Source organism: Dermochelys coriacea, chromosome 2 (genome assembly GCF_009764565.3).
Source record: "Dermochelys coriacea isolate rDerCor1 chromosome 2, rDerCor1.pri.v4, whole genome shotgun sequence".
Taxonomy (NCBI): Eukaryota; Metazoa; Chordata; order Testudines; family Dermochelyidae; genus Dermochelys; species Dermochelys coriacea.
In genome coordinates this window covers 66,348,918-66,374,211 of record NC_050069.1, presented here as the reverse complement: position 1 = coordinate 66,374,211, position 25,294 = coordinate 66,348,918, and the positions used below count along the sequence as shown (strand labels likewise).

The window sequence follows — 25,294 nt, the reverse complement described above, 5'->3', positions numbered from 1 at the left end:
CACTTTTTTTTCTTTTGCAACTATACAAAGTTTAATTTTTATATTTGATATTTATAGTTTACAGTGAAAAATTTAAAACTACAGACCATGTGAAGATGATAGAGGGAAAATACTTTTTATTTGTTTTAAATGTAAAACAGTGGTTTGAATTTGAGAAGGAAACCAGAAGCTAGAAACTCATGAGTTTTAATCTAGGTTGTGCCTTCAATTAGCTGTAAAGCTTTGGTCAAGTCATTGACCTTTGTTTCCTCATATGTGGGGAAAAAAAGGAGTGATGATCCCTACCTTTATGAATGTTGTGAGGATTAATAGCCTTGGTTCAGTGTTTTACATGCAAAGCAAGTTATATATACTTCTTATTAGTGATATTCTGTTTGAGGGTTTACTTTTTTGCATTGCTGAACTTATCTGTTCTATAATTGCCAAGTAATCTGCAAGTCTTTAGCAATATTGTCAATTTAGTTTTGATTTTCAGAGATGTCACCTATCCTATTTTCCAGAATGACTTTTGTTAAAGAGCTTGTTTTATACTCGTATATAAAAAACTGTTTTTGTATTTCTAAAGGTTAGTTTTTAAGAGGATTTTTTAAAAATGAATATTTTTTGTTAGATTATAAAATTTTACGAATCTCCATGTACAGCTATTAGAAACATGCATCCTGGGCTCTAAATATTTACATATAATCATTTCAAATATAACATGGTAGCCTTTCCATATAGCTTTAATAATAATTCATCAATCAATAATTTAAAAAAAAAATAACCCTCAACTCTGCTGTACTCACAACCTATGTGGCCTTTTGCAATGTGTCTGGAAAGTTATCCAAACTGGGCTCAGGCAGACAATGGCAGGAAGAAATTTGTGGAGTTGAGGGTTCTTCCGTGAAAACACCTTGCCAGTAGCCCTTTCCATTTTAAAATGAGGGGACTACAGGCGGTGTGCCTTTGTATATCCCAACTGTGGCATGAACCAATAGAATAACTGTAAATTCTAAAAAACTGTAAATGTGCATGTTTGAAGCTACGAAGGTTTTCCTTCTAGTATTAAAGCCATAAATGGTGCATAGTATGCTGTAACTCAGTTGTAAATTTAAAAGTATAATAGTGTTACAACGCAAGTTTATTTATTAAAATGAATGTTCTGAAATCTATGGAAGAATCCTCTGATCCCTTTGCTGATTTCTTTGCTATTTAGTTCAGATTTTCATCACTAATACCTGTCTCAAAGTTCTTGCAGGCAGATAAAGCTCTTTAGCTGAAGTGAAGAGTTTGTCTTCTGTTTTATTTGAATATATGTGAGTACTAAGTTTAAGGACAATAATGTAGCTATTGGAGGGCAGTTAGTTTGATAACTTCAAACTAAACACAGATGCTGCATAAGAAATGATAGTTCAAATGGTGTTGGGTTTATATTGGCTTAATAGTTCATAAAGTCTTTGGAAAAATATTTTCAAGCTGTCAAGCTCTTTTTAAATCACTGCACCTTCTTAACTAATAGGATTCTGAACATCTAGTGAAATATCTACCAGTTAAGTCACACTGCAATGTGAGCTGAAACTGTCCAGTGCATAAAGGATACAACCTTCTTTTACAACCACATTTAAAAGTACTTCTCTTCCTTCACCCACCTCCACTGCTCCCAAATTGAGCTCAGGGCTATAATGGAACCCATTATGAGTAAAAGGTCTATGACTCAGCCATTGAGCCACTCAAACTCTTGACTTTTTAATTACCACCATTAAAGCTTTAGTAGTTTTATCTCATAAGATAGATATCATTGATGTAAAATGCATCACTGTTGGAGATGTATTGTATGTTTGTGCTTAAATTTATATTAGTTAATCAACCATTTGAGTTTGAAAGGTGTTTAGGTATTCTGCACACTGAATAGTTTATTTTCCACAATTAGTCACTTGTCTTTATATTTAAAAACTTGTTAAAAATCAAGGAAGATATGTGGTGACACCTTCTCACAAGGAATTAATTTTCAGTTTGCACTTCCATTACTGATTAATTGAAGAAAAGCTACTCTGCCCATCATATTTTGGCCACCTTCTGAGGACTTGTATTTTACTCCAGAGAGCATATACCTTTGATGTGACTGCAATGATTATTAAAAAGCCAGGAACTTAAAGAGAAATAATTTCTTGAACATCTTACCTGAGTAAGCATCCAAATGGTACAATTGATCTTGTTTCTGTATTCTTTGCTTTGCTAGAAAAGATGGACATTGAAACTATTGCAATAAAAAAAAAAATCAAAGTGGAGAGGAAATTCCAAGAACACAGTGAAGGTTAAATGTTTGAATGTTGAAAGCTACTTTGTTCTTGTTTTTTCAATACACCAGGGTGTCACGCTCCTTAATTATTCATATTGCTGCGAACAAACAAGATAAAATGTCTCTAGAAGAGATGTGTAATGAGGACATCTCAGGAAAGTATAACTGTGCTTAACCACATGCAATGTATCTTATTTGTATATATTGTAAAAATATATTAAGTTGTTAGCCTTTCATTTATTATGATCATATATACTTCACCTCAAAAAACAAGAATCTTGAATGTTCACATGGCCTCTAAAAATGTAGTTAAATGAATAACCTCTCCCCCTAAAAAACCCGAAACAAAAACTATAGAACAAGCAATATTAGTCCAGCAACTCTAAAATCAATCCACATAAGGCTTTTATGAATACACACTCACTCAGATATATAACCATGTCTAAAGCATGTTATTAAGGTTACAAAGCTAAGCATTCAAAGGTTAGGAAATGCAAAAGCAACCTTAATTCTGGCAACTTTTGTTAATGGGCATTATGATTCAATCTTTATTTACATAATTACATACTATTTTTCCGTAGGACCCCATCTCAGTCAGTGGACAGTTGCTATTTAAATAGCTATTTAATGTCACTTTATTTTCATTGTTCCTTATGTGGCTCTATGATTTATTTACCGTATTCTGTCCAAATATTACACTGAATAAGGAAATCATTGTCTCCTGAGTGTTTCTGTAGCACTCATCACAGTGGTATATGAGACCCTCAAAACATTCATGAATTTATCTTTGCAACTCTGCAAGGTAAGAGTATTGTTATCCTCACTTTATGGATGGGGGAACAGGGACAAAGTCAGCAACTTGCTGAAAAGCACACAGTGAATCAAAGACAGAGCTAGGACTCTGGAGTACCAGATGTTCACCTTTGTGCACATTCTTTCAGACTGCACTGCCTGAATGTCAGAGATGCTGAGCTCCCATTGACTTCAGCTGCATTTGTGAGTGCTTGGCGCTTCTCAAAATCTTGCTGCAGATGAGTTATGTACCCAGAAAATGAGTAATGGACACTTAGTGGTCATCTGCAAAATGTTTGATTTAAATGACTAGAAAAAATCACATTAAGAGCCTGTGGCAGAGGCAAGATGGGTGACATTTACCTGCCTTAACCACACGATCATCTTCTGATGCAATCTCCTGTCCCTTTTTTTTTGTGTACTCCTTCCAACTTCAAGAGCAAGTAAAGTAGGGGACCTACAGATTACAGCCTCTTTGATTCTCTGAGTGCTATCCATCCTGTGAACTGAATGAGGCAGGGGTCCAGTGGCTGGTGGAGAGAATGTATATGATCATATAAATCAAGACTGTATCTTAATGCATATACACAAAGACGTAGAATTAGTTTGAAAGGTGATCTTAATTCTGGCACTTTTAACTTTCAAATGCTTGCTATTAAAACCTAAATATCTTAGTTTTTTTCTTGTATATTACTTTTGAGATTTGTTTTAAAAAGTCAAACAAGTTCTGTGCAATTGTAACAATCACCCGTCTTCTATCATCAGGTTTTGAGCCTTCATCTTCCAGTCGTACATTACTGACCTCTACTGCTTGAGCTACAAAGCTAACTCCATTAGCTGGTGGCTGGAGTGGGTTGTTATCATATGTGAACCTGCCACTAGAGGAGGATGAGATAAAGCACTGAAAGGAGTGAGTTCTTTTTTTGAGTGCTGTGTGTATTGCACTGTGGGTGCATGCACTGAGACGGGAAGAATTAAGGCTCAGGAAACATCTTGCAGAGTTAGGCGATGAGACTGCAGTCTGCCCAGGCCAGGCAGACCCATCTGTACACTGGACAGTGACATTAAGTGCACCCCCTACTATGTAATTTCCAATATGGGGTGAGTAGGAATAGAACTAAGGACTCTTTTACTCAAGGGAGGCGCTCTCCACGTTTGAGAAAAGTCCCCTTTCAAATCCTCTAAGAGGAAGACCTTCTCCCCAATTCTTTCTATTGTCTGAATCGCTGCATGCCGGTCCTACAAAGACCCATGGCACTAACACTTAAGCTCAGAAGATTAAGAACATGGTGGTGGTGGTACCAGCTATTACTGCATCGGTGGCAGTACTGTGAAAAGAGAAGCGCCATGAGCCCAGATGTCCACTACCAAAGATACCATCTAAGAAGTCTCACAATGAGCCACAAACACTGATGGTACAGAACGCTCCCATTCAGAAGCTAAAACTTTTAAAGGACTTCAGCTCTATCTGTACAGGGAGATGAAAATCTTCATCCTTTGTCTGGGGAGGGATATACCACAACTGAGGATATCACTTTCCAGTCTGATCCACATTCTTTCAGAACTGCTCTTTGCCAGATACATTTTGGTGCAGGATTACTATAAGGAGAGAGACACTTCTCCACTGCCACTCATCAGTAAGACATCACCAGTACCATCAGTGCTGCCATTAGAGACTGACCCTACCTTTCTATCAGAAGCATCTGATATGGAGGAAAGAGAATCTAGAATCTCTTGTATTCTTTCACCGCACCCTCCTTAGGACTGCTGGGTCCCATATGCTTGGGGACCACCAGAACCCATGAAGGATCCTTCTTACTAGCCATACTGGTACGGTCCCATAGAGTGGCACATCTCTCTCCTTTCAGAGACCAGCTAGAACTCCCTCTGGATCCTGTGGAAGGGTGGGGGAAAAGAACCAGATCCAGCAGCATTTCCAGTTCAGTTGCATATAACATCTTCATGCCCTGAAGTGGATGCTCCGGCATCATCTACGCATGATGATCGCACACCGTTCCAGGAGCTATTAAGAAGTGTTGCTGAGGAGCTCCAGGTCCCTCTGGAGGAAGTCCAGAAGTCATCCCATGAATACCTGGTATTCTGCAAAGTGCAGGGCTGAGTACAGTGGTTCTCACAGTAAACAAAGTGATCCTGGAGCTGGCTAAAGTGATGAGGCATATTCCAGCAACACGTGCACCTACATCTAAAAGGACAGAGGAAAAGATACTTTGTCCCAACTCAGGGAGCTGAGGTCCTGTTTGTTCATCCCATGCCAAATTCCGTGGTGGTGCAAGCCACATTGGAAAGGAGTAGTCAACAGCAAAGCAGATTTGCTGCTTTGGATAGGGAAGCAAAATGCCTGAGCCTTCTGGGAAGGAAGATATTTGATCAACAAGCTTGCAATTCCGAATAGCTAACTATCAAACCCCACTTGACACGCAATATTTGATAGTCATACAACTTTGCAAAATTTAGACACAAGCTCCCCCAGAGGACAGAGGGTAATCCCAGGCCCTTATTCAAGAAGACAGGCTTGCAGCTAGATCATCCCTTCCCAGTGACAGGATCCAATTAGTGAACATTCTGATCAATCAGCTCCAAAAGAGTCCACAAACATTGGTTTGGACATGCCTCATCCTCCTGAGTCATATGACATAACATCTTTCACATATGTAAGCCCATTTGCAAGACTCCTGACTTTTTGCTGCCTTCAAGTCTGGATTCATAGTTTACGTACCAGGCAGGCATAGTTTGGACAGATTAGTTAGGATTCCTCACAGAGTATGAGACTCTAGCTTGGTTACAGGAGAAACTGGAGTGCTTGGGAAATCGTTCAGTCCGCTACCTTCTCAGAAGATATTAATCACAGATATGTGTCTGATAGAGTGGGAAGCGCATGTAAATGAACACATAGCCCAGGCTATATGGAGCCCCATGTGAGTCAAGGATGCATATAAATTTCCTGGAACTGAGAGCAGAATATCAAACCACTTATCCACTCAGTGTATTCAGGTGATATTGGACAATATGATAGTATTCTGCATCAACAAGCAAGGGGAAAGCAAGATGTATACTGCTTTGCGTAAAGGTGCCCTGTGTTAAATTGATCTATTGTCAAATTATTCTATCAGCAGTACACCTCCCTGGAATCCACAACACTTTGGCAGACACCCTCAGCCATCACTTCTTGACAGCAAGTATAAGAAGGATAGCCATGTTAGTCTGTATCCACAAAAACAAGGAGTCTGGTGGCCCCTTAAAGACTAGCAGATTTATTTGGCCATAAGTTTTCTTGAGTAAAAAACCTACTTCTTCAGATGCATGGAGTTAAAATTACAGATACAGGCATAAATATATATTGGCACATGAAGAGAAGGGAGTAACCTTACAAGTGGAGAACCAGTGTTGAAAGCCAATTTAGTCAAGGTGAATGTGGTCCACTCCCAATAATTGATGAGGAGGTGTCAATGCCAAGAGAGGGAAAAAGCCAGCCACTTCCAGTCCCTATTCAAGCCCAAATTGATGGTGTTAAGTTTGCAAATGACTTGTAGTTCTGCAATTTCTCTCTGAAGTGTTTTGGGTTGAAGAATGACTACTTTTAAATCTGTTGTTGCATGTCCAGGGAGATTGAAGTGTTCTCCTACGGGCTTTTGTATATTACCAGTCCTGATGTCTGATTTGTGTCCATTTATCCTTTTACATAGACTGTCCGGTTTGGCCAACGTGCATGACAGAGGGCCATTGTTGGCATATAATGACATATATCACATTAGTAGATGTGCAGGTGAACAAGCCCCTGATGGTGTGGTTGGGTCCTATGATGGTGTTGCTAGAATAGATATGGGGACAGAGAAGACAACAGGGTTTGTTACAGGGATTGGTTCCTGGGTTAGTGTTTCTGTAGTGTGGTGTGTAGTTGCTGGTGAGTATTTGCTTCAGATTGGGGAGCTGTCTGTAAGCGAGGATTGGCCATCCTCCCAAGGCCTGTGAGAGTTGAGAGAGGGGGATTGTTTTCCAGGATAGGTTGTAGATCGCTGATGATGCGCTGGAGAGATCTTAGCTGGGGGCTATACGTGATGGCCAGTGGTGTTCTGTTTTCCTTGTTGGGCCTGCCCTATAGTAAGTGATTTCTGGGTACCCATCTCGCTCTGTCAATCTGTTTCCTCATTTCCCCAGGTGGGTACTGTAGTTTTAAGGACACATGGGAGATTCAGAACCTCAGTGGTGAGACACATTCCAATGATGGGGATCCCTGTGTCTGGACCTGTTTTGCATTGCAGGACAAGAAATGCACAAGATATTGTTCCAGGGAGGCACAGGACCAGAACTCCAGAGGAGTTGCCCTTCTAATCCCATGGTCTGAAAATCTGGTGTATGCTTTCCGCTCATCCCAATCTTACCTTGAGTTCTCAGAGATGCACAATAGGCCATTGTTACTCCTGTGAGAATTCTGTGCCACTGCGCAATGCAGAATTTTGTAGAAAGTAACGTGTACGCAGAATTTCCTTTCCCCCACTGAAGTGGTCTGCAGTGCTGCTAGCTGCCACTAGGGACCAATGGATTTGGCAGAGCCCAGCTTGTATATAGAAGACACTGCTGGGGGTGGGAGAGGGAGCTAGAGGGTTCCTGGCAGCTGCAGTTGCCAGCATGCTCTGAGGGGAGGAGAGGTGGTGCGCAGGAAACTTGGTGCAAGCCTGGGACCTCTTTCTGGATTCCTGGGCTCTAGGAGGAGAGGGGGATAGGGGGTCTGGGCAAGGGGGGCCCCCGCAGCTAGGCTTATGGGGAGGGGGGGATGGGCATCTGGATTGGAGGGGCCACTGTGGCTTTGCTCTAGGGCATGGAGGGGGTTTAGATGTTTTGGGTGCGAGGGCCCTGCAGGTTGGCTTGGGGAGGAGGAAGGGGTTGTGGGTGTCTTCCCACCCTCCCCCCCCCAGCTAGGTTCTGGGGGCAGGAGGGGCAAAGAAACAGGAACTATGTTGTCATAGGGGTTTCTTTATCTCTACTCCTGAGGGAAATTTTGTCTGTATTGTCACAGACTTGCTTGCTGACAGGTATTTTGAAATAAATTACCAAAATAATTGAAACTGGTGTGATTATGTAGTGTTACTTTTACAGATTTCGCAGCATTTTCAATTTTTGGCACAAAATGCCCAGGAGTACACTGGTGGATCATCCTCATTGTTCTCAGATGTCTGCAACAATTTTGGTTCCCCATTCTTCTTTGACTGTCGTCCTGTCCGCCAATTAGCATTCAATCCTTCCCAGACCTCCTGGCACAGGTCAAGGGCAGGATCAGGTGTCTGAATTCAGTCACTTCACCTTGCAGTATGGCATTCGGAAGAGTGTTGAACCTGGATCAGAAATGTTCAGTAGCTGTTAAAACCATCCTTAGCAATAGTAGAAAAGAATTCACGAGAAAGTGTTTCTTAACTAAATGAAAAAGATTGTCTACTTGAACTCTACTTTATCATATGTCCCTAGAGGAAATGAACATCTCTATCATTTTGGACTTCCTACTTCCTTGAAATCCTCAGGTCTTTCTCCTTGGCTTGCTTCAGGCTCATCTAGCAGCCATCAGCACCTGCTGCCCTCTGACAGCACCTCCCTCTTCACACATTCAGTGACTATGGGGCTTCTGAATGGTTTACTCTAACCTACCCCTATCTTGGGATCTTATCTTGATGCTTGAGTACGCCTTCCTAGGAAGGCAGTCATTTCCCATTTTGTATGTGTGCAATTGATTGTTCCTTCCTAAGTGGAATACTTTGCATTTGTCCTTATTGAATTTCATCCTATTTACTTCAGACCATTTCTCCAGTTTGTCCAGATGATTGGGAATTTTAATCATATCCTCCAAAGTATTTGCAATCCCTTTCAGGTTGGTGGTATCTGCAAACTTTATAAGTGTACTTTCTATATGGTTATCTAAATAACTGATGAAGGTATTGAACTGAACTGGACCCAGAACTGATCCCTGCAGGATTCCACTTGATATGCTCTTCCAGCTTGACTGTGAATCACTGATGATTACTCTCTGGACACTGTTTTCCAACCAGTTCTGCACACACCTTTATAGTAGCTCCATGTAGGTTGTATTTCCCTAGTTTGTTTGAGAAGGTCATGCAAGACCGTATCAAAAGCCTTACTGAAGTAAAGATATACCACATCTACCACTCCCCTCCTCCCCCCCAATCGACAGAGAAAGCTGTTTTTGAAGAAAGCTGTTAGGTTGGTTTGATACGATTTGTTCTTAACAAATCCATGCTGACTATTACTTATCACCTTATTATCTTCTAAGTGTCTGCAAATTGATGATTGTTTACTCCATTATCTTTCTGGATACTGAAGTTAAACTGACTGGTCTGTAATTCCTCATGTTGTCCGTGGTCTTCCTCTAGCTTCTAATGTATTCGCAAAAAAGAAAAGGAGTACTTGTGGCACCTCAGAGACTAACAAATTTATTTGAGCATAAGCTTTCGTGAGCTACACCTCACTTCGTTGGATGCATTCCAATCCAGGAATGCATCCAATGAAGTGAGGTGTAGCTCACGAAAGCTTACGCTCAAATAAATTTGTTAGTCTCTGAGGTGCCACAAGTACTCCTTTTCTTTTTTGCGAATACAGACTAACACGGCTGCTACTCTGAAACAATGTATTTGTAGAATGTTTTCTTGTTACCCTTTGTGTCTATCTAGTTTAATCTAATTTTGTGCCTTGCCTTTCTAATTTTATCCCATCATACCTCCTTGTTTATATTCATCATTTGTAATTTGAGCTAGTTTCCACTTATTGTAGGATTCTTCACTGAGTTTCAGATTATTGAAGATCTCGTGGTTAAGCCAGGGTGGTCTTTTGCCATATTTCCTATCTTTCCTATGCAGTGGGATAATTTGGTCTTGTGCCCTTAATGTCTATCTGAAAAACTGCCAACTGTCTTCAGTTTGTTTTTTTTCCCCCTTAGACATGTTTCCCAAGGGATCTTACCTACCAACTCTGTGCATTTCTTAGTCTGCCTTCTTGAAATAAATCTTCTTTATTGTGCTGTTTTTTCCTCCTATCATTCATTCGAATCATGAACTCATCATTTCATGATCACTTTCACCCTAGCTTCCTTCCATTTTCAGATTTTCAACCAATTCTTCCCTATTTGTCAAAATGAAATCATAAGTAGTGCTTGTCAGTCACTCACAATGGAATGCACCTGAAGAAGAAAGAGGGAGGTTACTTTGATGCAATCTAGTAAGGGGTCACTGTCTGCCCTGGAACTTTTGGTGCCTTAAATGCTATGTTGCTGTGGTTCACAATCCTGACACCAACAGCCAGTATACAAGTATGTGGGTCACATCCTGGTTTCTACCACCCAGTAACACCCGCCCAATCCCAAGTTTCCCTATAGTATCCAGCCCTCTCACTGAACACTTAAAAACTGTTGCCTGCTTCCTTAAAGAGACAGTAACCAGGCAGGTTATTACCTTAAGTGGGGTTAACAAACACTATTTTAATAAAAGCACTGAACTGGCTTATAGTAAAAGTAAATCAAGTTTATTAAACAAAGTCTTAGGGTTAAGTGAAACAGAGTATAAGGAATAAAGATGATAAAAGGTTACAAGCAAACAAAGGTAAAAATATGCTTTTAAGACTAAAAGCTGATTTAACAAACTGGACTCTCTTGTTCAAAGAAGTGTTTCTCAACACGTCTCTTTTCCAGCATCGCTGACTACTCTCTCTGGCCAGGTCCCTTCATAGAGCTCAAAGTGTTTGGTTCCTTTGTCTCCTCTGATGAAGGATGCCAAAATGGCTTTTTCTCTCTGCCTTTCTTTCCAGAGTTCAATAACCTTGTTTCAAGAGGCAGAAATGCTTACTGAGGATGCAATCTCCATCACCCACAGAAATTAAGTGGTCAGCTTCTCCCACTTACTTTTCTATGGCTTTGTTTAACTTTCATGTAAATGTGCATTTCTTTCTTTGGTCATACCTTGTTTAATTTACATTGGCGACACATCCACACAGAGGAATGTCGTTGCACCTGTTTGAAACAGGTGTGGCTTAAGCACTGCTTGCCAGATACTTTTTAAGAACATATTTCCAGCACATATCTGTAAAGATCTTTGTAGGTTTACTATACATAAATCATGAAGAATATTAGTGATCAGTGAGTTATTAGTTTTTCAGTGATATATTTCATGTCACCTTTGGTTATATATCATGGCAGGTATGCTAACTGGCATTGGGGGTGTTCTGAGGGTCGCAGTTACTTTCTTTCTTTAACCTTAGTTCTTTGAGATGTGTTGTCCCTATCCATATTCTGTTACCTACTTTGCTTTGTCTCTGCTTTGGCTCTTAACTGTAATTTGTAATAGAGAAGGAACTGGAGAAGCCCACCCTTTATGCCCTTGGTTCAGAGCACAAGGGGAGAGAGTGTGCAGGCGCATGTCAACAGACCTAGCAAGAATCTTCTAGTCTTAGGTACATGGAGCATATATGTATCTACAGTGGATTACAGATAGGGACCACAAATCTTGAATTCCATTTATGGAAGGTATGTAACCTCCCCATCTATGCATGAGTAACCTGAATTTATGGATGGCATAGCCCTGGACAAAGATACAGAATATTTGTTCTTTTCAGAGGCTGTGGGCGAAGTTGATTGTATTGGGTATTTTGTATTCAAGCTGTGAGTTTTTCCCAGTTTGTGTACTCCTTATGGGGTATAAAGGCCTTGAGGAGGAGAATAATAATGGGTTAGGAAGGGTGCAGGTTACTAGCACCAGTAGAAAGAGCATGTCTAAACTTGTGGTCTCCTGTTTTCTGCTGTGCTACAACTTCTCCTAAATCAGTGGTTCCCAAACTTAAACAATCTGTGAACCCCTTTCAATAAAATGTCAAGTCTCCAAACCCCCTGAATGAATATTTCCAGGTATTTTCTCCTTTACTGGAGTATAAATTGTAAAAGTAGTGATCTTGGAAATATAAAATTTGTTTTTATGACATGCTTATTATTATACACTATTATTAATTATTTATCATTACAGTATTTTTATTACATTATGAACATGGCAACACTCTTCCAAGATCTCACTTTTGTAGCTTGTATCACTTTAAATAAGCCTGTTATAAGACAAGTTTTCTATGTTTCATCAAGGAGTATCAGATGTGAAACAGCATGAAGATATTAAGAAGCCAACTCAAAGAGTTCCTCCTACATAAGCATTCAGGTCTTGAGTGGTCCAGGCAAACAATGCATGTTACAACAAAGCTTAAACTTGTTCTTCATAATTTTAAAAACAATACTAGCTGCCTATTTAATTTTAAAAACAGCAAAAAAATATCCACCTCCCTTTCCATTTTTTAAGAAATCTTAGTTTAAATCTCCTCAGTGTAATAGATATGCTTGGTTTGATCTGCTTAGCTTTTGGAAGTCCAGGGGCTCCGGGTTGCTGGGCCCATGCTGCCCGGGGTCCCTGGGGACAGCTCTGTCTTCCATTAGGGAATTTTCCCCCGAGAACCCCCTGTAACATTTCGCAAACCCCCAGGGGTTCACAAACCCCAGTTTGGGAACCACTGTCCTAAATCAAAGAGAATTTTGAGGGAATAAAAGAGAAAGTGAAGAGAATGAAAATAAATATATAATAGTGTCACATCCGTGTGTCACATCCAGGTTTGAGCTCCTTGTATGGAATTCTAAAGTTGAAAAACCAAGGTTGTACACATGCAGTGTTCTAGAACGCTGCTGGTTTTTGGCCAAACCAAAAGAAACGAGGTTCTGTTAAATGGATGGGAAATGGTGTTTTATTTTAGGAAAAAACCCAAATGATTTATAACTCAATCTAATCTGAATTGATTTTCATGAAGACGGCAAAAGGCACTTCCCTGATTGTGGAACTAGCCGTTTGTCAAATTTCAAAATCTTGCTGAAAACCATGAAAATATTAGAGCTGTTCAAAAAAAAAAAAAAGGCTATAAGAATTTGATGTAATGGAAGTGCTAGGCAATCTTAAATAGGGGTCACTCCTGTTCCTACTACAAAAATTTGTGTGTGTATACATGAATAAAAACTAGGGGTTCTAAAACAATGCCCTATCTGTAAAGAGTGTTATGTCAATTATCTCTTCAGCTACATAACACTGGCATTACTATATTTTTAGCTGGTAAACGACCCTCCCTTTTTTTGACCCTTTAAGTGTTGGTAAAATGTTTAATTGCTTTAATAGCTTCAGTTTCATGTGTAGCTCCTACTGGAATGAGCCTTAAGGACATAATTATCCTCTTTAAATCTTAAACTGTCTTTGCCTAACCTCTAGTAAAGTTTCATGAGTTGAGGGTAATTAAACTTTGCTGTCAGTAAAGTTAAGTATTTGATTCATTTTGGGAGAAAGGGGAAATTAATAGGCTGTTTCCCTGTTTCTTGGCTACTGTAACAGTGCTGCTATATGCTTACACCTCTGGGGAGGGGGGGGAAGGGTTTTGCTCTTTGTTCATGCAGTGGTTGGTAGGTATGCTTAGAGACAAACTTCAAGAAACCTTCTTTGTACACTGAGCACATTCTATTTTCCAGGATCCCCATTTGTTACTGCACCAGTAGGTTAATGTATTATTCCTATGCAGACTTTCTCAAAACCAATCAATTTAGTCAGTCAAAGAACTTAACTCTTAGGATGAAAAGCTAGCAGTTACCTCCATAGCATATGATGGCGTGTTCATCTCCCTTGATTCTTACTGGTATTGGGAGCCTCTTCTAATAACACTAAGATGGGAAATTAGATAAGCTGAATCTTAACTCAAAATCCTAGAATAAATAATGATTCATTCCGTAATATCAGTAATACAAATTTTACAATATTCTAAAAATGAATTTTTTGAAATGACTTTATAGACATCACCTTTATTCTAACATGTTGAGCTTCTAAAGTATCTTTTATCTAAGAGGTTTCAGAGTAGCAATCGTGTTAGTCTGTATTCGCAAAAAGAAAAGGAGTACTTGTGGCACCTTAGAGACTAACAAATTTATTTGAGCATAAGTTTTCGTGAGCTACAGCTCACTTCATCAGATGCATTCAGTGGAGAATACAGTGGGGAGACTTATATATATAGAGAGAACATGAAACAATGGGTGTTACCATACACACTGTAAGGAGAGTGATTACTTAAGGTGAGCTATTACCAGCAGGAGAGCAGGGGAAGCGGGGGGACCTTTTGTAGTGATGATCAAGGTGTCAGCAGTTGACAAGAACATCTGAGGAACAGTGGGGGGCGGGAAATAAACATGGGGAAATAGTTTTACTTTGTGTAATGACCCATCGACTCCCAGTCTCTATTCAAGCCTAAGTTAATTGAATCCAGTTTGCAAATTAATTCCAATTCAGCAGTCTCTCGTTGGAGTCTGTTTTTGAAGTTTTTTTGTTGAAGAATTGCCACTTTTAGGTCTGTAATGGATTGATCAGAGAGATTGAAGCGTTCTCCAACTGGTTTTTGAATGTTGTTCTTGACATCTGATTTGTGTCCATTTATTCTTTCACGTAGAGACTGTCCAGTTTGGCCAGTGTACATGGCAGAGGGGCATTGCTGGCACATGATGGCATCACATTGGTAGATGTGCAAGTGAACGAGTCTCTGACAGTGTGGCTGAAGTGATGATGGTGTCCCCTGAATAGATATGTGGACACAGTTGGCAACGGGCTTTGTTGCAAGGATAGGTTCCTGGGTTAGTGGTTCTGTTGTGTGGTGTGTGGTTGCTGGTGAGTATTTGCTTCAGGTTGGGGGGCTGTCTGTAAGCAAGGACTGGCCTGTCTCCCAAGATCTGTGAGAGTGATGGGTAGGCCTTCAGGATAGGTTGTAGATCCTTGATGATGTGTTGGAGAGGTTTTAGTTGGGGGCTGAAGGTGATGGCTAGTGGCGTTTTTTTATTTTCTTTGTTGGGCCTGTCCTGTAGTAGGTGACTTCTGGGTACTCTTCTGGCTCTGTCAATCTGTTTCTTCACTTCAGCAGGTGGGAATTGTAGTTGTAAGAACGCTTTATAGAGATCTTGTAGGTGTTTGTCTCTGTCTGAGGGGTTGGAGCAAATGTGGTTGTATTGTAGAGCTTGGCTGTAGACAATGGATCGGGTGGTGTGGTTTGGATGAAAGCTGGAGGCATGTAGGTAGGATAGCAGTCAGCAGGTTTCCAGTATGGGGTGGTGGTTATGTGACCATCACTTATTAGCACCATGGTGTCCAGGAAGTGGATCTCTTGTGTGGACTGGTCCAGGCTGAGGTTGATGGTGGGATGGAAATTGTTGAAATCATGTTAGAATTCCTCAAGGGTTCTTTTCCATGGGTCCAGATGATGATGATGTCATCAATGTAGTGCGAGTAGAGTAGGGGCATTAGGGGACGAGAGCTGAGGAAGCGTTGTTCTAAGTCAGCCATAAAAATGTTGGCATACCGTGGGGCCATGCGGGTACCCATCGCAGTACCGCTGATTTGAAGGTATATATTGTCCCCAAATGTGAAATAGTTATGGGTGAGGACAAAGTCACAAAGTTCAGCCACTAGGTTTGCCGTGACATTATCGAGGATACTGTTCCTGATGGCTTGTATTCCATCTTTGTGTGGAATGTTGGTGTAGAGGGCTTCTACATCCATAATGGCCAAGATGGTGTTTTCAGGAAGATCCTGAGGAAACCACAATTCATTGGTGAAGTCAGTGGTGTCTCGAAGATAGCTGGGAGTGCTGGTAGCGTACGGGCTGAGGAGGGAGTTTACATTGCCAGACAATCCTGCTGTCAGGGTGCCAATGCCTGAGATGATGGGGCGTCCAGGATTTCCAGGTTTATGGATCTTGGGTAGCAGATAGAATACCCCAGGTCGGGGCTCCAGGGGTGTGTCTGTGTGGATTTGTTCTTGTGCTTTTTTCAGGGAGTTTCTTGAGCAAATGCTGTAGTTTCTTTTGGTAACCCTCAGTGGGATCAGAGGGTAATGGCTTGTAGAAAGTGGTGTTGGAGACCTGCCTAGCAGCCTCTTGTTCATATTCCGATCTATTCATGATGACAGCACCTCCTTTGTCAGCTTTTTTGCTTATGATGTCAGAGTTGTTTCTGAGGCTGTGGATGGCATTGTGTTCTGCACGGCTGAGGTTATGGGGCAAGTGATGCTGTTTTTCCACAGTTTCAGCCCATGCACGTCGGCGGAAGCACTCTATGTAGAAGTCCAGTCTGTTGTTTTGACCTTCAGGAGGAGTCCACCCAGAGTCCTTTTTGTAGTTTTGGTAGAAAGCTCTCTGTGGGTTAGTATGTTGTTCAGAAGTGTGTTGGAAATATTCCTTGAGTCGGAGGCATTGAAAATAGGATTCTAGGTCACCACAGAACTGTATCATGTTCGTGGGGATGGAGAGGGAGAGGCCCCGAGATAGGACAGATTCTTCTGCTGGGCTAAGAGTATAGCTGGATAGATTAACAATATTGCTGGGTGGGTTAAGGGAACCACTGTTGTGGCCCCTTGTGGCATGTAGTAGTTTAGACAGTATAGTGTCTTTTTTTCTTTTGTAGAGAAGCAAAGTATGTGTTGTAAATGGGTTGTCTAGTTTTTGTAAAGTCCATCCACGAGGAAGGTGTGGAAGGTTGGTTCTTTATGAGAGTATCCAGTTTTGAGAGCTCATTCTTAATCTTTCCCTGTTTGCTGTAGAGGATGTTGATCAGGTAGTTCTGCCGTTTCTTTGAGAGCGTGTGGCACAAGCTGTCAGCATAGTCTGTGTGGTATGTAGATTGTAATGGATTTTTTACCTTCAGTCCTTTTGCTATGATGTCCATCTGTTTGCATTTGGAAAGGAAGATGATGTCTGTCTGTATCTGTATGAGTTTTTTTTCATGAAGTTGATAGCTTTCCACTCCATACAGCTAAATTCAGTGCCTTGCAAAATGACAGATTGCAGAGTAGCAGCCGTGTGAGTCTGTATTCGCAAAAAAGAAAAGGAGTACTTGTGGCACCTTAGAGACTAACAAATTTATTTGAGCATAAGCTTTCATGAGCTACAGCTCACTTCATTGGATGCATTCAGTGGAAAATACAGTGGGGAGATTTATATACATAGAGAACATGAAACAATGGGTTTTACCATACACACTGTAACCAGAGTGATCACTTAAGGTGAGCTATTACCAGCCGGGCGGGGGGGGGGTGACCTTTTGTAGTGATGATCAAGGTGGGCCATTTCCAGCAGTTGACAAAAATGTCTGAGGAACAGTGGGGGTTGTGGGGGGAGATAAACATGGGGAAATAGTTTTACTTTGTGTAGTGACCCATCCACTCCCAGTCTCTATTCAAGCCTAAGTTAATTGTATCCAGTTTGCAAATTAATTCCAATTCAGCAGTCTCTCATTGGAATCTATTTTTGAAGTTTGGTTGGTGGTATTCATGTTTTACAGGTGGGGAAACAGCTGTTGAAAAAAGAACAGCTGTTCAAAAAGGAAGACTTCCCCAAAGTGTCAGTCTATGGCAGAATTGGCAATAGAAACCAAATCTCCTGGCCTACCAGTTCTGAGCTTTAACCGTTAGATGATGATGCTTTCATTAAGGAGCTAGGCCCAAGTGTATACTGTTCTTTCTGAATTATAAATTCACTAAACAAGCAGCAGTAGCATATCTTCTGAATTTATAATTTCATATGTAGCTATTAATTAAACAGTTTTGTCCCTGTTTTGTATGGGGTTGGGAGGAAAGACAGAACATTAGTATATTAAGGGATTTCTAATTTTCAGTGTGTATTCATTTTGTTTCCCAATTTCATTCTGAAGTGGGAAGATAAATGAACTTTACTAGTTTCTTTTTGGATCAACGTTAGTGGCTTGTCTGCTCTGTGTATTGGTATTTGGAGTACTGCTCTGCACTAAGCCTGGTGATGTTTACAACATGCCATTTAAGATATGAGTAGGAGAAGCGAATTTTACTGCTAGAGGAGAACCTAAATGAACAAGGGCAATTCTAAAACACTTAAGTGATCTGAAGCCTTGCTTGATTAAAAAAAATAATTCTTGGGGTATGTATTACTTAATTACCGTAACCTGGCTATGAAAGTGTTGAACAAGTCAAGACTGCTAGTTCTTAAGAAGAAAACTAACCAAGGCCTGACTGTGTGGCTACAATGTCATGTCAAGATTATGAATGTGATGCTGAAACTGCCTGCTTCCAACTTAGGCTCTACCTTACAGACTGGAACTTCAGTACCTTACTTGAAAGAACATATTTTTATGTTGGGGGGAGAAGTAGGAGGGTAGCAAGAAGAATATAATTCTTATCCTTCCAAAAGAGCTTTCTTTTTTCTAGACATAGCTGCAAAATGGTTCTGATTTTGCTACAGCTACTGGGTTCAGTTTTATACTGAGATAAATCTTTTGCAACTAAGAGAAGCACACGACTTAAGAATTCATCTTTTGTTTATAATATGCCATTATTTACAGGAATTGTATAGCAAAACAACTTACAGTAGTTCTAAAAACTTGCTTTAAGGTGAATAGGTGGGGGGGGGTTGGGTTTTTTTTTTTTCTTGTAGCAGCAGCCTAATTATTGTGTTGAATTTCCCACAAAACTGTCTACTTCAACTCTGCAGTTTTATGTAACATTCCTTCAAAATATTTGTCTGGAGTAATCTGTTTATGAGAATTCACCCAGGCAACTTCCATTAGGTTAGCAAAAGTTGCATAGCCAGCACCTGTTGTAAATAAAGTTGAGAGTAAACCTTGTGTTTATGGGTACTATTGGAATAACCAGAGGGATTTTCTAGTGTTAGGCTCCTTTTTGATCTTGAATTAGAGCATCTGAAAAGTCCAGCTTACACTATAAGAAAACGGATAACCAAAATCATTTAAAATCAGACCATTGGCTCAGGTCATACTTCAAAGACATGAGATCAAATGTAATTGTGAGTTAGTTGAGTGTACATCAAGCTTCCTTTAATGTGCCAATCCTTTCCCCCACCTTTTGCTTAATGTGTTTGAGTTCTTTGGGCACAAGTATTGAAAGTGCAGGGTGGAAATTTCTTGCCTCTTGGACCACAGATAACTGAAGTACCACCTTTACCATTCTGCTGTAAATCGGTGTCAGGGACTTTCATAGAGGTGACTATGGGTTAGATAAGTGGAATCCATTTGAAATAGTACTCTGCTAGCAGGGTGGTGAAGATGTTGAGCTGGGATCATTACTGTGATGAATTCTATGCCCAGTTTGTCCCATCATGTGTGGATGGCAGTACAACTAGAGCTGGTAAAACCTGTTAACTTGGGAGGTTTTGACTACTCTGTTCATAGGAAAAACATGTCAAGTTAGTTAGGATGTGCGCATTGCTAGATTTGTCATGTGTAGAATTCACCTTAAATTCTTTAGTAGTGATCTTACATTGCTATCTTAAGCCAGGAGTCCTCAACACTGTTATACTGTGGATCAGTTCATAATAGAGCTGTTGTTTTGTGGTCCATCCCGCATTCCATTTGCTGTATAAAATAGCTGTGGCAACTATAGGAATTGCTTATGTGAAAAAGCAGCTTGGAAAGTAGGTATATATTCAGCTGTCTTTAGTGTCTGTTTTTGCTCTTCATGTCAGTTTCCCCTCCTATCAGTTCTAATTCTTTCAGTGGCAAGCACGGAGAGTCAATAAAATGTGACTAGTCAAATCTCCATAGCCACCACCAAATGCTCAGTGCTTCACAGACCACAATTTAGGAATTATAAAGCCCAGTGCTCCAGGCAAATATCAAAGCAAATGTTGCCACTTTCAACTACTGCAAAATCTACCCACATGCTTCCTTGTTTGGGGATCATTTGCAAACCCAATTAATTTCTTTGAATTCTTTCCACTGGCTATCAACACTGCAATGGGAGGAATTATCAAGTTGTGGTGGTGGCACACACTATTTTAAATGGATTGTGACCCACCTAAACCATGATTGGGTTATATCTTCAGTTCAGCTAAATAAGTGGGTGAATGTGCACTGGCAATGATGGCCCAAGAATATAGAACTGTGGTCTGTTGGAGGACAGTTCTAACCGTTCTCTCATGACCTTTAGGACACTGTCAACTTGAAAATAATTTGTCTGAAAACTTTGTACCTAAGATTACTTTGTTTTATAAAACACCTAAGATTACTTTAAGTTAGCAAAAATAATTTTCTGTTTTTTCAGTTTACTTTGGGCATCTTGACAAACTTTGTGTATAGCTAGTTTTACTACTTCCCATTTTATATTCAGTCAGTTTCTCCTTTTCAGAATAGACCCTTATAAGCAGTCATAGGGGATCAAAAAATTGTTTTAAAAATAAAATGGCATCTAAAGGACACGCCAAGAAAAAATGTGAGCATTTCCCTGGGGAAAATGACTAATAACTGTTGTCATATGCTGCGGTGTTGTAGCTGTGTTGGTTCCAGGATATGAGACACAAAAAGTGGGGTGAGGTAATATCTTTTATTGTACCAACTCTGTCGGTGAGAGAGACAAACTTTCAAGCTATACAGAGCTCTTCTTCAGGTCTGGGAAAGGTACTTAAAGTGTCACAGCTAAATACAAGATCAAATAGATAGTTTAGGGGACCATTCAAGGTGAAGTGGCCTGTTAACACTATTTCTTGTTTGAAAGGTGTTAATGAGTCATGGCAATGTGTTCCCAGAGTTACAAAATTACAAGATTAATTATTACGCTACCCATTTGTAAAATAGTTTAATACTTTAGCCTTTTCTACAGTGTTTAAAGAAAACATGGCAACTCTTCAGAATTGTTCTTCTCAAAAAGTTTAACTGTTTTGGCTTTTCCCTGTATTTTAAAAGGGACCTCCTGAAAAAATTAGTTTGTAGCGGATCAAATCAGCTGTCATCCTGGATTCGGAAATATTAACTATGACAAGTATTTGAGGTCTTACTACTATTGTATCTTGTAAGTGAATGGCAGTGAATAATGCTGTTTTGCCTGAACACTTATGTATTATCTACCCCTGCCTCAAAAGATCTTGCAGTTAAATTTAGGATGGTGGTTTAGGAGCAGAAGAGCATGGGACGAGAATGAGGAAGGATTATTTGAAGAGATGGGTTGCACAGAGGGATTTAGAGAAGAAAGAATAGTCTTGATGAATGACAGTAGACTGTACCCATATTCCAGCACTGGTGTATCTGTACTAGTAGTTGATTAAGACTTTGACTATGGGTGTGTCTGTACTTAAATCAAAGGTGTGATTGCAGGTCATGTAAGCATTCCCATAGTAGGTTTAATCTAACTAGTGCAGATAAAATAGGAATGAAGACATGGCAACACTGATCCCAGTGTGGGCTCTAGTAATGAGAGTACGTATCGAGGGTTCTGGTCGGGCTTGTGCAGCCCGCACTGCTGGATCTGCACCACTAATTTTAGCCTTGTTCGCTGGATTATAGCTAACATGGGTATGCTTACACCAACTCCAAGCACACCTTCAATTGCGGGGTTGATAAACATATCGTGGAGAGCCCTGTCTTCTGATTCTTCCAATTTTGCAGCTGGACTACTGCTGTTACTATTTTTGCTAGTGTCGACTTGGCCTGAGCATGTTCCAGATGCAGGGGGCAGCATGAGAGAGCACGAAACCAAGCATGGTATAAAGGCAAAGGAATCGGGAGGGTAAAAGTTTTAGGAAGAGCATATGGAGTGAGAGGGGAAGTAAAAGGAAAATGAGGGCATAGATATTTAGGGAAAAAGTCCTGTGCGGCCTAGTACAGGTAGGTAAAGATTAGGAGCATGAATTTAATTCAGTAAAAGATGAGACGCTAATGAAGGGATTCAGAGTGATAGGAATGGGGCATATATTGCATGTGGAGACTTCATCTCCCATCGAGCTTGAACCTACTAATGACTAACTCCATGGCTAGGGCCCTACCAAATTCACGGTCCATTTGAGTTAATTTCACAGTCAGGAACTTTAAAATAGTCAATGTCATGATTTCAGATATTTAAATCTGAAATTTCACAATGTTGTAACTGTAGGAGTCCTGATCTGAAAGAGGTTGGGGGAGCTGCAAAGCTATTGTGTGTGTGTGTGGGGGGGGTCGTGGAATTGCCATCTTTGCTTCTATGCTGCCTTCAGAGCTGGGTGGATGGAGAGTGGCAGCTGCTGCCTGGGCACCCAGCTGTTAAGGCAGTGCTGCCATCAGGAGCAGCGCAGAAGTAAGGGTGGCATGGTATGGTATTCCCACCCATATTTCTGTGCTGCTGCCTTCAGCGTTCTTCTTACCACTCTTGCTTCTGCGCTGCTGCTGGTGGGGTGCTGCCTTCAGATCTGAACACCTGGCACCGCCGCTCTCCATCCACCCAGCTCTGAAGGCAGCACAGAAGTAAGGGTGCCAATGCCGTAACCCCCTACAATAACCTGGCAACCCCCTTTTGGGTTGGGACCCCCAGTTTGAGAAACACTGGTCTCCCTCATGAAATTTGTATAGTAAAAAGGGTAAAAGTACACCAAAGACCAGATTTCACAGTCCGTGACACATTTTTCACGGCCAAGAATTTGGTAGGGCCCTGGCATTACACAGCTCTATTTTCCAGATGTGTTGCTGCTGTCTCCTGTTGTCTAACCTCTTGCCCCTATCGCCACCTCTTTAAAAAGAGGTCTGAATTCAGTCACTGGATGCTGTCTGCACGTTTCTGAAGAGAATCAGTGTATATGTTTAGATCGGGGTTCTCAAACTGGGGTGTCGCAAGCTGTCAGCCTCCATCCCAAACCCTGCTTTGCCTGCAGTATTTATAATGGTGTTAAGTATATAAAAATGTGTTTTTAATATACAAGTAGGGGTCACACCCAGAGGCTTGTTATGTGAAAGGGGTCACCGGTACAAAAGTTTGAGAACCATGGTTTAGATGGAGGAGATAAAACTTACGAGAATTATACTTGTTATTGAGGAAAAGTTTGCTTAAACTGAAAAGTTTGGATCTGTATCATATTGTCCCATAAGTTGGGGATGGTGTTGGGAGCAGTTCAGATTTTGGAGTCAAGAAACTAATTGGACATTTCTTCTCGTGTTATATGCCATGATTAACAGATGAGATTCCAAAAGCGTAAATAAAATGTGGTTATCCTAGATGTGCTTCATAGAGTCTGAAGGGGCTCCTGGAGTCTAGAAGAGCACCTGATGCAAATTAAAATGGTGTTTCTCAGCTGTCAGAGTAAATAGGGATTTTTTTAATGCTGGTGTTTATATCTGACAAAGTTAGCTGAGTCATGTCACATACTCTATTGCTCTTACTGTAGAGCTGAAAAGCTCAATATCTCAAGAGGCTCCTCTGCCAGGGAAGTGACACCCATCTGCTATCACTACTTAAGTATAGTCCACGTTGTTTCAATCCTTGTTCAAGCAACAGAAAGATAGTCTCCTTCTTAATTCCTCACCATTTCCTCCCCCTCTTCCCTTACACTAACCCTCATTGGATTAATTCTGCATCCTGTCCATCCTGCCACTTTACATAACAGGCCTCATTTGAGCCATCCATCTTTTCTGAGCAGTGGAAAATGAGTTTGGATCTAAATATGTAAACATCCATGTGCACAAGCTTCTTTACTTTTAATTTATTAAATCTTTTGAGCTTCAAATGTTTGTTTGCAAATTAAAAAATAAATAAATGTGAACTCGGGGTGAGATTGTACATATCTGAAAAATTTTCTCAAATGCCATATTTGTGTGAAATTTATTCAAATATGGCTGGGCTTTAATTTTATGAAAACATTTTGCTATCAAAGGTAATTTTTTGAGCGTCAAGTTATTTTTTAAAAAGTTGCATTTTTAAAATCTTTGAAGATTTGGGAATCTCCACGTTTGCTTTAATAATCAAAATTTTAGCAACGTCCTGCATGGTCATATTGCATGTAAATGACATTGATTAACTGTCTAGCAGTGGAAATTCATGAGAAAATGTCCATAGTAAAATTAAATGGCATTACTGAAGACAGTACTGCTGGTTAGAGAGGTGACTAGACCCAGTAGTCTGTTGTAGAAGTATTAATGTGAGCTCCAGGTTTTTTTCCACATGATTAAAACAGGCCATCTGTTCTTTGTTAAATGTTTACAAAAACAGCTTTTCTCTAAAAGATTTAAGGAGATGTGGGTCTAGTAAACACTGCAATATTTCTGAGCACCTTTTTCACCTTATTTCAAAGAGCACCAAAAATAATTTTGCCTGCATATCAAACAGGATTAATACCTGTTTGTATTTAATCTTTACTGGTTTATTTCCTGTGGAAGATTAAATTCTGTACCAAGATGCTAAATTATGGCCTCATTTATTACTAAAAGCAGTGGGGGGGGGGAGAATGATTTGTGTTCTGAAGTGTGCAGGTAAGTTTTCAATCTTTTTGTAAATGTATGTAGTACATATCATTCCGTAATTTTTTATAAACGGAAACCAGGATTCTGTCATTAGAAATTGTGACCCTGTAACTGTAGTTAATCCAATGTAGATTTAAAGAAGAACTATTTGAAATATGTCCCTATGATAGGTTTAAGCCAATATTTACTGGTGGTAACCTGTCCTACCTTCCTTCCCTTCTCAACCCTGTTTAAAAAAACCCAAACAATTCAGACAACTGTTCTAGGGTGGAGAAATGCCTCCTTCAAGCTGCCTCTGATCTCGCAGCCTCCTCCCAGATTTGTGCTGCTCCTACACAGCTTCACACTAGGGAGCAATGTGGGGCTGTCAGTCAGGGATATAGTTAGGTGCAAAAATGTCAACACACAGTGCACAGAAAATTGGACTTAATCACACCCACTTTTGAAAAATATTATGCTAAAAATTAAAGATCATATTGATATAAAATTTTAAACAAAAACATTTGCAAAGTAAAATGATACAAAAGTAATACCGAATGAAAACTAATTAGAGCAGACAGGCTGTTTTTTCCACCAAATGCATCCGATGAAGTGAGCTGTAGCTCACGAAAGCTTATGCTCTAATAAATTTGTTAGTCTCTAAGGTGCCACAAGTACTCCTTTTCTTTTAGCAGACAGGCTGTTTCACTAATGATGCTTTTGAGGTATGTGAATGAATTTCTAGCAATATAGAAATATATATTGTGAATAGGAGTTGGTATAACTTTTTAAGATTTTTGGCTTTCCAATTTCATACATAATTTGTGCATGTAATGTATAAATTAAATATTTTAAAGCACCACTTGAGTGAATGTTACATATACACTTTTTTTTGAGGTAGTGAGTGGGACTGAAAGAATGTGAAAGTCTACAGGTTAACATTT

General features: G+C 40.1%; 1 protein-coding gene and 1 long non-coding RNA gene across 4 annotated transcripts in view; one reads left to right on the top strand and one right to left on the bottom strand.

Annotated features, from left to right (window-relative positions):
• The window catches only part of CHD7 (chromodomain helicase DNA binding protein 7), a 185,641-nt gene that overhangs the window by 86,466 nt on the left and 73,881 nt on the right, over positions 1–25,294 (top strand). The window lies entirely within an intron of this gene.
• LOC122458679 lies at positions 12,444–16,424 on the bottom strand. Its single transcript, XR_006278820.1, has 3 exons — positions 16,413–16,424; positions 13,714–13,717; positions 12,444–12,636 (listed from the first exon to the last, which is right to left on the bottom strand). It is a non-coding gene; the product is annotated as an uncharacterized LOC122458679 (long non-coding RNA).